This window comes from Lissotriton vulgaris, chromosome 10 (genome assembly GCF_964263255.1).
Source record: "Lissotriton vulgaris chromosome 10, aLisVul1.2, whole genome shotgun sequence".
NCBI classification, from domain to species: domain Eukaryota; kingdom Metazoa; phylum Chordata; class Amphibia; order Caudata; family Salamandridae; genus Lissotriton; species Lissotriton vulgaris.
Genome location: NC_141698.1, coordinates 575,360,718 through 575,374,740, shown reverse-complemented (window position 1 = coordinate 575,374,740; position 14,023 = coordinate 575,360,718).

Below are 14,023 nucleotides of genomic sequence, written 5' to 3'. Positions count from 1 at the left end.
ACAGTAGGAGTTTGTAAAGAAAAAAAAACTGTGGAGTTTCAGTGCTAATGATTCACTAGCAGTGATTGGTGGATTTCCATTTCTGAAAAGAGAAAGTTAGGGTGCATGGATGTGTTCTTTGAAAGATGTAATTTGAATGGTCAAGGAAAAAACATTTAATGAAAGATTGCACTGGATACGCAGGTGCACTGAGAGTTCAGAGTTCAATTGAAACATTGTTGTGTGAACTTGCAAACATCAGAGGTCTTTCAGGAGGTGGTTGCTATGCAGAAAAAGCAGAGAGGGCAGAGGGGGGAAGGGTTTTGATTTGAAAAAAGTGAGGGAAGAGTTTTGATTGGCTAACATGAGAGATATGTGTAATGAATATCAGCATTTCTGTGCTTTCTATAGCTGCAGCCTCTGGAGTGCATACTCTTTGTTCTGCTGAAGACAATTTGGTGTATTTCTGAGACTGTTTTAAAACTCATAAAGAATTTGCTAAGGTGAGAAAAGATTTATTTAATTTAGATAGACTATATTATGCTTTAAGGACAAAATTATGAAGAAAGCTGTGTTTTTAAAATGTTGCTTTGTCTAAAGTGTTTTACAAATAGATGTTGTTTCTTTGAGAAATTGTAATTGAAAATAATGTGAAGTATAAGCACTGTCAGGGTGTTTTTGTACATAGGAGCTGTGCAGTGTTTTCAAATTATTACTTGAAAATCGTTTTTGAGGAAAAGGAATGCTTTTAAAATTTATCACAAGGAAAAAATGGTGTCTGTTTCTTTATAAGGCATTTGAGTATCTCTGATGTTATTTTTTCCATTTTAAATTAAGAGCTTTCGCCGTGGGGCTTGTTCCTTGTAAATATGCTCCCACCTGTGTTGGCAAATTTAGATTTTGATTCTCTGAGTTACATAGCCATGTTAAAAGTGTCCCAAAAATGGTGCAAGGGCAATCAAAAACCCCTTTCATGTGTCTTAAGGACATTTTAAGTCATTTCCTCTTGAATGTAGGTATACAATTGATTTATATGTTGTGTTTAAAAACGTTTTTTTTAAAATCAATTACATTTCTGGATATGTACTGCTAGAGCTTCATAGGTTGTTTGGGGCATATTTATAAGGCATTTAAGTGTGTCTGATGTTATTTTTCCCATTTTAATTTAAGACCTTTCCCCGTTGTGCACGTTCCTTGTAAATATGCTTCCATCTGTGCTTGGCAAGTTTAGATTTTGATTATTTGACTTACATAGGCATGTTAAAAGTGATCCAAAAATGGTGCAAAGGCTTTAAAAAACACTTTCATGAGTCTTAGGGCATTTTAAGTCACTGAGGAAACACAGGTGATGTGATTGTGCAATGAGGAAAAGAAACTCCTCAATTTTCAATTACATCACCTGTGTTTCCTAAGTTTATGAATAACATTGTGCAGATGAAGAGCTTTCGCCGTTGGGCTTGTTCCTTGTAAATATGCTCCCACCTGTGCTTGGCAAATTTAGATTTTGATTCTCTGAGTTACATAGCCATGTTAAAAGTGTCCCAAAAAATGGTGCAAGGGCAATTAAAAACCCCTTTCATGTGTTTTAAGGACATTTTAAGTCGTTTCCTCTTGAATGTAGGTATACAATTGATTTATATGTTGTGTTTAAAAACGTTTTTTTTTAAATCAATTACATTGCTGAATATGTACTGCTAGAGCTTCATAGGTTGTTTGGGGTATATTTATAAGGCATTTAAGTGTCTCTGATGTTATTTTTCCCATTTTAATTTAAGACCTTTCCCCGTGGTGCATGTTCCTTGTAAATATGCTTCCATCTGTGCTTGGCAAATTTAGATTTTGATTATTTGACTTACATAGCCATGTTAAAAGTGATCCAAAAATGGTGCAAAGGCTTTAAAAAAACACTTTCATGTGTCTTAGGGCATTTTAAGTCACTAAGGAAACACAGGTGATGTGATTGTGCAATGAGGAAAAGAAACTCCACATTTTTCAATTACATCACCTGTGTTTCCTAAGTTTATGAATACCATTGTGCAGATGAAGTTTAGGTCTGTCCACGGACACAAAAGAGGTCTGGCCTTTGTTCAAGAGTGAAGTGGACATGACTTACTTCATTGGTAGGCCTTCACATGTATTATCTCCTCTGTACTCTGCAGCGGTGGTGCAAAAGATTTGCCATGTGGCGACATATTTTCAACTTGATGCATCTAGACAGATGTGTCATGCTGTAAAGTCCTGTGTCACATGAAACTTGCGTCAGGTTTCATATAGGTGTTTTGTTGCAGGGTGGGCATTCATTTGCATGAAAGCCCTGTAAAAGTAACACAGTGAAATTTAGAAGATTTCACTGAGTCAGCTTTATAGCATTCCTGAATCAAATCCTTATGGCTGTTTGAAACAGGCATAAGGAGTGAAGCACCATGCAATGTGTGGTTTTCTCCTGTGCATTGCAGTAGACATGTCGTGTTTACGACGTGACTTGTGCAATGTGTTGCTTTTGCGGCACCGATGCGTGACGCATCTGTGCTGTTTTTATTCAATGTTGTTCCACAATGTAAATGTGCCACACCATGAGTAGCAGAGCAGTGGCGCACATTAACTGGTGCATTCCTGGGGATGTGTCAGTTAATATAAATCTGTCCCTATACATTTAAGTATGTGTAGGGGACACAGAGTCGGTGAGGCTTATCCTAGGTTAAGAAGAGATGAGTCCTGTTTACTGAAGACTTAGACATAGGCCTCACCTCTTCAGCATCGCTGGACATGGCTAAATAATAGCTGCAATATGATTCTCTTGTTAAACAATTTTACTATTCTAGCCTCTGAGATTTGTGTCTTAGTCTCCAACATCTCATTGTTGTTCTCTTTTTTTAAAGATAACGACAACATCAAGCATGAGTGATAATGAGCAATCAGTTGATCTCGATCTTATCGTTGAACTTGTCATTGAAACGTCAGTGGAAGTAGATCCTTTAGATCATTTAAATCCTGAGGATGATGAAGAATATGATGAGAATGCTGATTTGTCAGAATTGTATGATATAGGGTGGGACGCTGATCTGCTTGAGCCTATGTAGTAAAAATGTAAACCATTTCATTTTAAATTAAACAAAAGTTCAAAAATAGTATGTGTGTAGTGTCTTTATTAAAATAATCAAATATGCTCGTAAAATTAGTTCAGATTCACATATAAAACAACACAGGTAAAACAATTAGCAATTGCTACTATTTGTGATTTCTAAATTTGCCAATGCACTAAAAATTATTCTATGTTAAAATAACAAGCAGGTTGTTAAGTTTTTGATGACTGTTATTGATTTACTGTTTGGTAATAGTGATTAATAAATTTTTTCATTATATTTTAGCACAGATTCAACTGCAGATTATTTCAAAATTTGAAAATGCCAACTAAGAATCGAATTAGAAAGGCTACAAGACGTCAAAGACAGCAGGTCCATCAATTACTGCAGCAGTCCTCTACAAAAAAAACTTGTCAAGTCACCAAGAAAGCACCGGGTAAGACCACGAAAACATTCATAAGAAAAATTTGTTGTAAAAAAAGTATTTCTACAGAAAATGTTTCAGTCCAGAAAAAGAGAAGCAATTTAAACGGAAAGGAAGGGCCAATCAAAAATATTACTGCTAGAGCAAGAGATAACTCTGTGCATGATAGCAGAAGGAAAGAACAGTTTAGGGACATTCGTAAACGAATGTTCCGCAACAGGATAATTTGCAATTTGTTAAAAAATATTAACAAAGGTCAACAGAAAGTGGTTTTTTATAAGAGAAAAAGAAAAGTTGAGCAAGTTATTGATCAAGCATTTTATTTTGATAGTCAACAGAATTAGGAAGGTAAACAAGGTAATTTATGATTTCAAAACAAATAGTAGATGGAAGAGAATAATTAATCGTAGTAATTTTTGTGATGTTTTCTCAGGAGACTGGATGCATAGTTCAAGTTCTGAGGCATTTTTTAATGAGGAGAGTTATTTCCAGGATAATGATTTGGTGCATGCAGTTGACACCAGTGGTCGAGCTTATGAAGTGAAAGATTGATGTCCAGTTGAAAAAGAAAAACTTGTAACAACAGAGACAGAAGAGGTGTTAGGTAATGAGGTTTTAAGAAGACGTCCTAAGGGTCCTGTGTACACCTGGAAGTGTAGTAGTATCTGCAGTGTGCGACAGGATTCAATCGATTTGCTTTGTGATTTTGTACGGACATTTAATAGGAAAAGTTTGAAGCAGAAAATGAAGTTGTTGCAAGAATTAGATCCTTGCAGAGTGAGAGAAGTGACAGGTTTGCATGGTCATTCACTGGTTTGTCTTTCCAGGAGAGTATGCCAGAGTGTTTTTCATCATTTTAGGATGCTAGCAGTGCATCATAATAAAGTGAGGAAATTAGTTAGAATGTTGTATTATGCTAAGAGTCCAGCAATTATGCTTAAACAATTATGTGCTCCTCTTTTCCATGGTTCTGAAGTAGATGTGAAGAATATTTGTGAAGAAATTGAGTTTTGTTACTTTGGAAATAAAGAGGAGAATGTTCAAATTGACCCAGAAGAAGAGGGTAATGTTGAAGATAATGTACAGGTTTCCAGTACAGATAGTTTTCAGAAGGAAATTGCCACGTTTCAGGTGAAATCAAGTGAGAGGCCTAATTTCACTTGTGTGTGTTGTCGACGCACTTATTATAAGAATCAGACTAAGTTAGTGGATTTATATGCAAAAAGTGAAAGGGAAAATAATAGTGAATGGAAGGATTTCGCAACATACTTGATGGTAGAAAATTGTTTTGATTTGGGATCGGATCAACGTGTGTGTACTTATTGTTGTAACAAATTAAACCAAAACCAGATGCCAGCTAGGGCGGTTCATAATAATCTGGAATTGGTAGAGATTCCTTCTGAATTGAAGGATTTAAATACTTATGAATCTATTTTGATTCAAAGTATCCATCCCTTTCAGGCTATTGTAAGAATGGAGCCAAAGACAGGGAAGTTGCCTCCATCAGATTTACAGAGAGGATTAAAGGGAAGAGTTGTTTATTTGCCTCTAGATTTGAACAAAAACATTAACACAATTGGAGTAGAGAAAGTGGAAGAGGAACCTCTAGTTATCATAGTTAATGGTGTTCCGACAAAGAGTAAGAAAATATGGCAAGATTTAGTGGATGTTAGGAAAGTCAAAAAGGCAACATTGTATTTAAAAAAAAAATAATAAGTACTATAAGAATGTATATGTTGCAGAAGAGGAAGTAAGTGAGGAAGAGGATAGCGATTTGTGTCCTGGTCAAATTGAAAAAGTAGAAGCCTCTAAAAAGGAAGAAATTTATGAACATTATAGTGTTCATCCTTTGCATTCCAAGGAAGCTATGGGGAATGCTATTGAGTTGTTTCAAATGAAACAAGCCAAAGGGAGTCCCATTAGTGTTTGGGAGGAAAGTTTGGAAGCTCGGTGTTTCCCACAGCTATTTCCCACAGGTCGAGGAGGACGATATGATGAGCGACCTGTTCAAATTCCTGCTTCAGAATACCAGACTTTACGATTGTATGCAGAAGATGCTAGGTTTCTACAATGCATTCCCTATTTGTTTCATCTCCTGTTTGAAAGCGATCTGTCAGGACTGTCATATGCAGTGAACCACATCTTGAAAAGTGGTATACAGATGCGAAACATCTCGGCAAGGGACTTTATGGATAAAGTCAATGTCCAAGACAGTATTTTGGATTCTCACCTAATTAATCTCATGGCGTGTCAGCGTGGTACTAATGAGTACTGGTACCGTCGTCATGGTGATTTAAAATGTATGCTGAGGAACTTAGGAACTCCGACATGGTTCCTCACTCTGAGCTGTGCCGAGTATAGCTGGGAAGACTTACTTGAATTTCTACGAGAGACAAATGGAAACATTGAAAATATTGAATTCAAGACACCCCCGGAGAACTGTGCTCTTTGGATCCAGTCAATGTATGCAGGTACTTCAATCATAGATTTGAAGCTATGATGTCTTTCATCATGAATAAGAAGAATCCACCTCTTGGAGAGGTGTTGGATTTCTTCTGGAGAAAGGAGTACCAAGCAAGAGGTGCTCCTCATATACATATGCTGCTGTGGATCAAGGATGCACCTAAATTTGGAACAGATCCGGATGACTTAGTGATAAGTTTCATAGAACAGTATTCTACGTGTGCTGTTCCAAACGCAAAGGAGAAGAAAAGCCTAAGAGAACAAGTTCTACGTTTCCAAAGCCATCGTTGTGGAAAGTACTGTCGTCGTAAATTCAGAAACAAGGACAAGTTCTACACCAAATGTCGTTTCAACTTGCCACGACCGGTGATTTCTAAAGGAAGAGTAAACAGTTTGATGTCTTCGCTGCGACATAATGTGACGAGGAAATCACCCAAAAACACATACAATTTGAAAAGAAACGAAGAGTCCAAATACATCAACGACTACAACCCTGTGATTTTGTCCATGTGGAATGCTAACATGGATATACAGTTTGTGGCTGACAACTGTATGGCTGTGGCTCGGTATGTGACATTTTACATCACCAAAAAAGAAAAGACAGAATTGAAGGATATGTGGGAGGATATTTCCCATGAAAAGAGCCTTAGCAAGAAGTTGTACAGTTTCAGTTTGAAGATGTTGTCGCATCGAGAAATCGGAGCTTACGAATGTTCTGACCGGTTGTCTTCAGCAAGTCTCTATGCCAAATCCAGGAGTATCGTTTGGGCGAGTCTTGGTCTTGCTGCAACGCGAAATCTAGTTCTAAAACCTGTCCGGGAAATTGAGTATTTGGCGGAAAAGGAGCCAAACAGTACCGACATTTTGAAGACCAACATGTTGGATACATATTATCCAAATCGAAACAGTCACCTCGAGAATGTTTGTCTATATGAGGTTCTACAAAATTACATATTCAAGAGGAACATCAAAGAAGATATTGAGAAAGGAGTGTATGCTGTAATTGGAAGTGAGGGATGTCTGGTCAAGCAAAGAAAATGCCACTTGGTAAACCATCGAAAATTGAGTGGCGAATCTCCAGAAAAAAAAGAGTTTTTCTATTTAGCACTCTTGCAACTTTTCAAGCCTTGGCGTGCAGAAGAAGAACTGCTTGGAGATTTTCTTTGTTACGAAGACTCTTTCAATGCCGCCAAGGAGACCATAGAATGTTCTGCTTTTCCCAAATATCTAGAAATGTTGACTTTGGAAATCGAGCAGAAGCAACGATTGCAGCCGAGATTGCTAGAGACAGTTCTCAGGACAGTCAGAGTTCTGTTTCAATGAGTCAGGATCCACTAGGAGGACCTGTTATCGAAAATGAAGCCGCCACTGCTATGAATGAAGTAGAAAGAGCCATGGCACATGCTCAGGAGGATGCAGTTAACTTAGAAGACTTGGAAAGACAACTCAACGTTGAGCAGAGGAAAATATATGACGAAGTTACCAAGCAAATTGAGCATGGATTAAGTCATGAGAAGAAAGAGTGCTCATGTACGTCGTTGAAGCCTGTCCGATTGTACGTGAGTGGAGAAGCGGGAACTGGAAAAAGTTTCCTCATTAAAGCAATTTCTTGTTATTTGCAGGAAAGGACTGAGTCATCGCTGTCTTGTGTTGTCACCGCTCCAACTGGATTGGCAAGACATAACATTAAAGGAATTACTTTGCATCGTCTACTGATGTTGCCAGTGGAGCATGACAACAAATTACAATACCACAAGTTATCTGGAGATGCTTGTTGTGAAGTATCAAGAGTCTTGAGGAAAATGAAACTTCTTATCATTGACGAAGTAAGCATGGTTTCAAATCTCATGCTTGCCTTTGTGCATTTGAGAATGCAAGAAGTTCTTAAAACAGAGTATGATGTGTTATTTGGTGGCAAACACATCATTGTTTTCGGAGATCTTCTGCAGCTAACACCAGTAAAAGGACAACCTGTGTTCAAAATACTCACGCATGAAGATACCAGGAAGTGCCTGGGGAGCATTGGCAATGTCAATATATGGTTAAACTTCAATTATGCTGAACTGCATGAAAATATGCGTCAGGCGAAGGATGAAGATTACAAGAATATTTTACAAGATGTTAGAATTGGAAAAGTGACCGAGCATGCGAAAGAAGCTTTACATGCACGATTACTGTCAAATATATATCCACAACAAGACATTGTGCCTGAGAATATTTTTAAGAAAATTACTGAGAAGAAATCTGGAATATGTTTGATGCCAACTCTTGCAGAATGTGCCATCTTCAACAACAAAATGTTGAATTTAGAAAAACAAGAGATTGTGAAACTTGAAGCTATTGACAAAATAGAGCATATGGGAGCAACAATTATTTTGTCTGAGAATTTGAAATCTAAATTGGATTCATTAGAGAAGACTATATCTAAAACTGCGGGTTTTGAAAAGACTTTGAATGTGTGCTTAAATTGCCGAATCATTTTGAGAAGGAATTTACATGTTGAAAGAGGTCTGGTAAATGGATCAATGGGTAATGTTGTTGATTTTGAAAAATACAGAAATAGAGATGGTATTGAATTTTTAAAAATTAAATTTGATGGCATTGAGGAAGTACAGCTAATTGGTCGTTCTTCTGCTAGATTTTTGCTTGTAAAAGACTTATATGTGCGCCGTAAGCAGTTTCCTGTTTGCTTGGCATATGCGGTGACAATCCATAAATCGCAAGGTTTAAGTGTAGATAGTGCTTTAGTGAATATTGGCAGTTCTGTGTTCAAGGAGGGTATGGCATATGTGGCATTGTCACGAGTTAGAACTTTATTGGGATTGTACTTGATTGACTGTGATGTCACAAACATTTGTGCAGATCTAGATTGTGTTAAGGAATACAATAGGTTAAGAAGAGAGTATGCGCCACATTTGCCTCAATATCCTTTGTTTGAGAAACGTGTGGTAGGCCGGAAACGAAGAAATGTGACCAATAGTAGGGAGGTTATAGCAAAAAGACGAAAAGTTGATGAACCTGAAATTATAAGCAGAAAGAAAATGGATTCTGTTGAAGATGTTGTTGGTTTTAAATTTGAAAATAGTTCTGGTGTCAACTGCTATGCTAATGCAGTGGTTAATGTTCTCTTTTCACTAGAGACTTTCAAAGAACAGATTGTGATCAATTCGGAACAAAGTTTATGCTGTTTGTTGAATTCTGTGTTAGAGAAATTTAGTGCTGATAAAACGAGAGTAGAAAGTGTGTCTGAAATTCGTTTTCTGTTAGACGAATGTTCACGTCAAACAGAATTCTCTGAAAATATTCAGCAGGATTGTCAGGAGTTTTTAATGTATATGCTTGATGTATTGCAAGATGAGGCTGTAGATGTAGATTATCTATTTCGCCTTTCTTATCAATGGCAGCATGACTGCGAGAATTGTAGGCTATCAAGTACTACTAGTGTAGATTCTGAAAGATTTATATATTTAACTTTGCCAGACTGTAAATCAGTGTCCTTTCATAAGCTAGTAAAAGCAGCTGACCACAACATGGAGTGTAGCCAATGTAAATCTGAAATGATGTCAACATTATTTTTACGAAGATATGGCCTGTATGTCATTTTAATGTTCCAACGATGTAGGACTGATGGAACAAAATTGACAACTTTAATAAAAAAATGTGTTGCTTCGCAGTTGTCAATATCAGGAAGGACTTTTGTAACTGCAGCAATTATATTTCATGACGGTCCTACAACAACATCAGGACATTACACAACTTATTTAAAGTCCAGAAACGGCTGGTCATTCTGCAACGATTCTGCTTTAACTTTCAAAAAGAAATTGCCTTTTGACCTTAAAAATTCTTACCTGGTGTTTTTAAAACCAAAATGTTAGGGACAGAATCTCTGGATTTGTTCTGAGCAATTTCAAGAGGTTCATGGAGTAGAGGGAATGTAAGTCTGCAATGCTGTCTAGATTATTTATCCAAACTTTTGATCATAATGTCATTTTAAAAATTCAAAAATATAAACCTGATGCAAGTAACTCTGCTTCATAGTAAGCAGTATCAGTGTCATAGGAAATGTAGAACATGAGTGAGCAACAAGGGTAAGATATTAATAGTCCAGGATTGTGAAAGTAATCTTAAACGTTTTCTTTCTGAAAGTTGCGAAAATAGAAAATGACGGGATTTGCTTACAAGATTTCTAAGAGTTGTAAATGGCTCTTACATGATTTGGCCTTGTGGAAACATGTGGTAGAAAGCGAGAAGTCTTTTATCGTATGTAACATATTTTTCAAAACGATGGAGGTTTTCTTTCAGAAAGTGGCGGACTGAAAATATTAACAGCACAACTGAGTGTAAGCTGTTCATAGGACATCCTTCGACGTCATGGAAAGTAAGTTAATTTTAAGGAGTTTTGAATTCTGATTTTGTATGTTGTATGGGTTTTTTAAACACAATCATTTTGATTGTGTTTTTTTTTCCCTGCTGTTACATGATGAATACCTTCAAGTCACTGATTTTAGTGAAATTTGATACATTCTGAGAACAGCAAAAATAAACCATTTAACATGTATAATTAATTCTCTACTTTTTGTACTTATGATATACATTTAGAAATGTGAGGTAGACATGGAGAAGCTGAGGCTTCTGTAAGTGTCAAAGTTAATGCATACAGTGCTGCACTTCTGGGTACTGTTTTATTTTGAAACCTGAGTAGGCCTCACCTCAAACAAACCTCTGGATAGGATACATCTTACTTGCATCCTGAAACAATCATTTAAAATGTTAGGGACAATTTTATGATGGCTTTACATCTCTTTTGCACTGCCATTGCATCACTGTTGTGAGACATCAGCAGTGCAAAAGATGCACCATGTTCCAAAATAGGCCTCACTTCATCAGCATCAAGATACTGTTAGTTTAAAATATGCATATTTAGGACTGTGTAGGAGGCCTGGAGAAGCAGAGGCTTCTCTAAATGTCAAAGTTGTTGAAAAACTGTTTGTCTTTCCACCTTTTCCCTTGTCTTTTCTAATTTTTAAATACATGTTTTAATATTTTTCAAATGTTTCTTCTCTCTTTCACAGATTGAAAGTATGAAAAAAAAGTGAATAAATTAACAACAATTATAAGGTAAATGATTTTTACTCTTTTCGTTACATTTCTATCACATTCACCTACTATAGGGCTTCAGACTAAAGAGCTTTAAACAAAGTTTAACTAAATGTGGCAATTTGGAGCTGTGCCCGTGGCTTTTATGTCAATGCGCAAGAGCATTGACCTAAAATGCGTGTGCACATTACCAAATCGCCGTCTGTTCCCTCAGCCGCACTCCTCCCACACCTTTGAAGTGAAGATTAGCTTCACTTCAAAGGCCCCGGCTGCTTTACACCCTCATTCTGCTCTCCCCGCTCTGTCCCCTCCCCTGTCTGCCGTGTGCATTTCTCGTCCCTCCCCCCCTCCCCACAGTAACGCCACTCACACACGCAACGCCACTCACACACGCAATGCCACTCACACACGCAACGCCACTCACACATGCAACGCCACTCACACACACAATGCCACTCACACACACAACACCACTCACACACGCAACTCATTCATGCAACGCCATTAATCCACGCAACGCCACTCATCTACGCAATGCCAATCATCCACGCAACGCCACTCATCCACGCAACGCCACTCATCCATTTGCAAAACCAAAAGGACAAACTCTTCTATTGTGAGACCTATTGCATTTTCAATGCTTGATTTTTTCACTTCCTTATCTATTTTGTTTTCCACAATTATATCGTCTTCCATCTTTTCTTTGGTAAATAAATCTATTAAACAGCATCTCTGGTTTAGTCCCTATAGCTGTCTTTCTTTTAACATTACTCTCTGTTTACTTCCTTTGTACTTACTCCTTTTTTTATTTTTTTTTATTTTTGCGGTTAGCTCCCGGTTCGCGTACCGGCGAGCGAACCGGAAAGCGAACTAAAAAAAAACAGCTTGCCAGAGTGTTACACTTTCTAGCAATTTTTGTATAAAGGGGAGGTAGTTCTGAAAAGAACTTTTTTTTAATGTTTTTGTTGTTTTATATTTTTTTTTTCTTTTTTGAACATTATTTTTTTTTTGTATTTTTTGAACAATTTTATGTTTTTTTTGTTTTTTTGAAAGGGAAAGAACAAAAAACAGGCATTGAAAAGGGCTCAAAAGGAGCAAAAAAAAAAATTATTTCTTGGCGCGTTTAGGGCATTGGTGTTTTTCAAATGCTAAATTAATTAACTTAATACTCATGTTGGCACATGAAAATAGGGCGCCACAATATAAGCAAACGATCTTCATATGCACAAAATTTTTCTGGATGCTTGGCACTGTTTCTTGTGCCTCTGGAACCGACAGACATATATCTGCTGATGTACTGGCCACAGAAGTTGGAGGGTTGTCTTGCAGATCACGCATCTCTGCCCGGCTATAATTTAGAGGATGCCACCTCTGCATGTGACGGTGCATAGTGTGGTTCCCATAACTATACTTCTTTTCTGTGCCTCTGGATAACTTCTGCTTGCATATTAGGCACGTCACATAGCGTGCATTAACTTTTTTCTCTCCTGGTAGAAATGAAAAAAACTGCCAAATAAAACTATTTTTATAATGAGATACCCGGGGCAACTCTTCTATAAATTGTGAAGCCTGTTCTTCTTCTTCATCTTCTTCATCCTCTTCTTCCTCCGGGTTTCCAAGGAACTGTGGAGGTGGTCCTCTCTTCCTATGAGGAGATGGTGGTGGTGGTGGGGGGGGGTCCACTAGCTGAAGCTACTACTGAAGCCATTTCCCTCTCTGCAAAATAGGTCTTCCTTTCTCGAAGTTGAAAGTCAGAGTGAGAAAAAAGGTGGGGGCTTTCATCATTTGAGAAAAAAAATAGTTCTAAACCAATGAAAAGTGTTATTGTAAGGTCACCTGACCTACACTTACATCATTAGGAAACCAATAGTGAAATGAACCAATAAAAAGTTTTATTTACAAGTCACATGACCAGTTACGCTTATGTTACGCACTGCGCGCCGCGCTCCGGATCGCTTCCGGGAAGCTGCGTTTCACGTCTCAGTTCGCAGTCCGGAGCACTTCCGGGTGCGCTAACGCGGCGTGTCATAAGACGCATTATGCGGCAACGTGATATGTCGCGTTTCCGCGACTCGTCACGATGTTCATTTCTAACGCGGCAGTTGCGCAAACGGAACGTTTACCGGTTAGCGGACCGGGTCGCGGCATCAAATTGAGCTAACGGAAAGCTTTCCAGTTCGCGAACCGGGAGCGAAAAAAAAAAATATTTTAAAAAAATTAAACATAAACATATAAAATATATTTTTGGATTTTAAGAAAAATACATTTTACAGCTACAGATATTAGCTTTTAAAAAACCAATGAAATTCACTGAAAAAACCATAGGTTATAGACCATATATAGTTAGGAATTAGCATTTACAAAACCTTATTTTACTCACACAAAACCATTGGAATTTCATATATAGTTAGATGCACTAACTATATATCGCGCACCCGCAATCTACTGCTGATCATGTCACATATTACATCATTCATGACATGGTCAGTGACATCACTGATGACATCACTGATGACATCACTGATGACATCTCAAATGACATCACTGATGACATTATCCAGTGACTGTATGTTTCTGTAAAGTCAAAATATGTCTTACATATTGAAGAATGAGTGGATGTATAAGTGTCTGGATGAAGGATTTAGTAGGTGCATGACTGACTGTATGAGTGAGTGATTAAATGTGTCTCACTGAGTGCATGCGTTAGTGACTAAACTGTCTTAATTTGTGCATCATTATATCTGTTGTTCTGTAAACTGCTGCATGTGTTGATCAGTAGCTTTATGATTTAGTATATGGGTTATTGATTGGTTGCCCAAGTATTTGTATGGGAGAGTGACTTTGTGTGTGGGTGGCTGTGAGGTGTGTGACTATGTGCATAGATGTGTGAGCAGTTGATTCACTAGATGTATGAGTTCAAAAGTGCATGTGGAAACAGCTGTATGGGCGGTTGACTGTGTGCATTAGTGTATTAGTG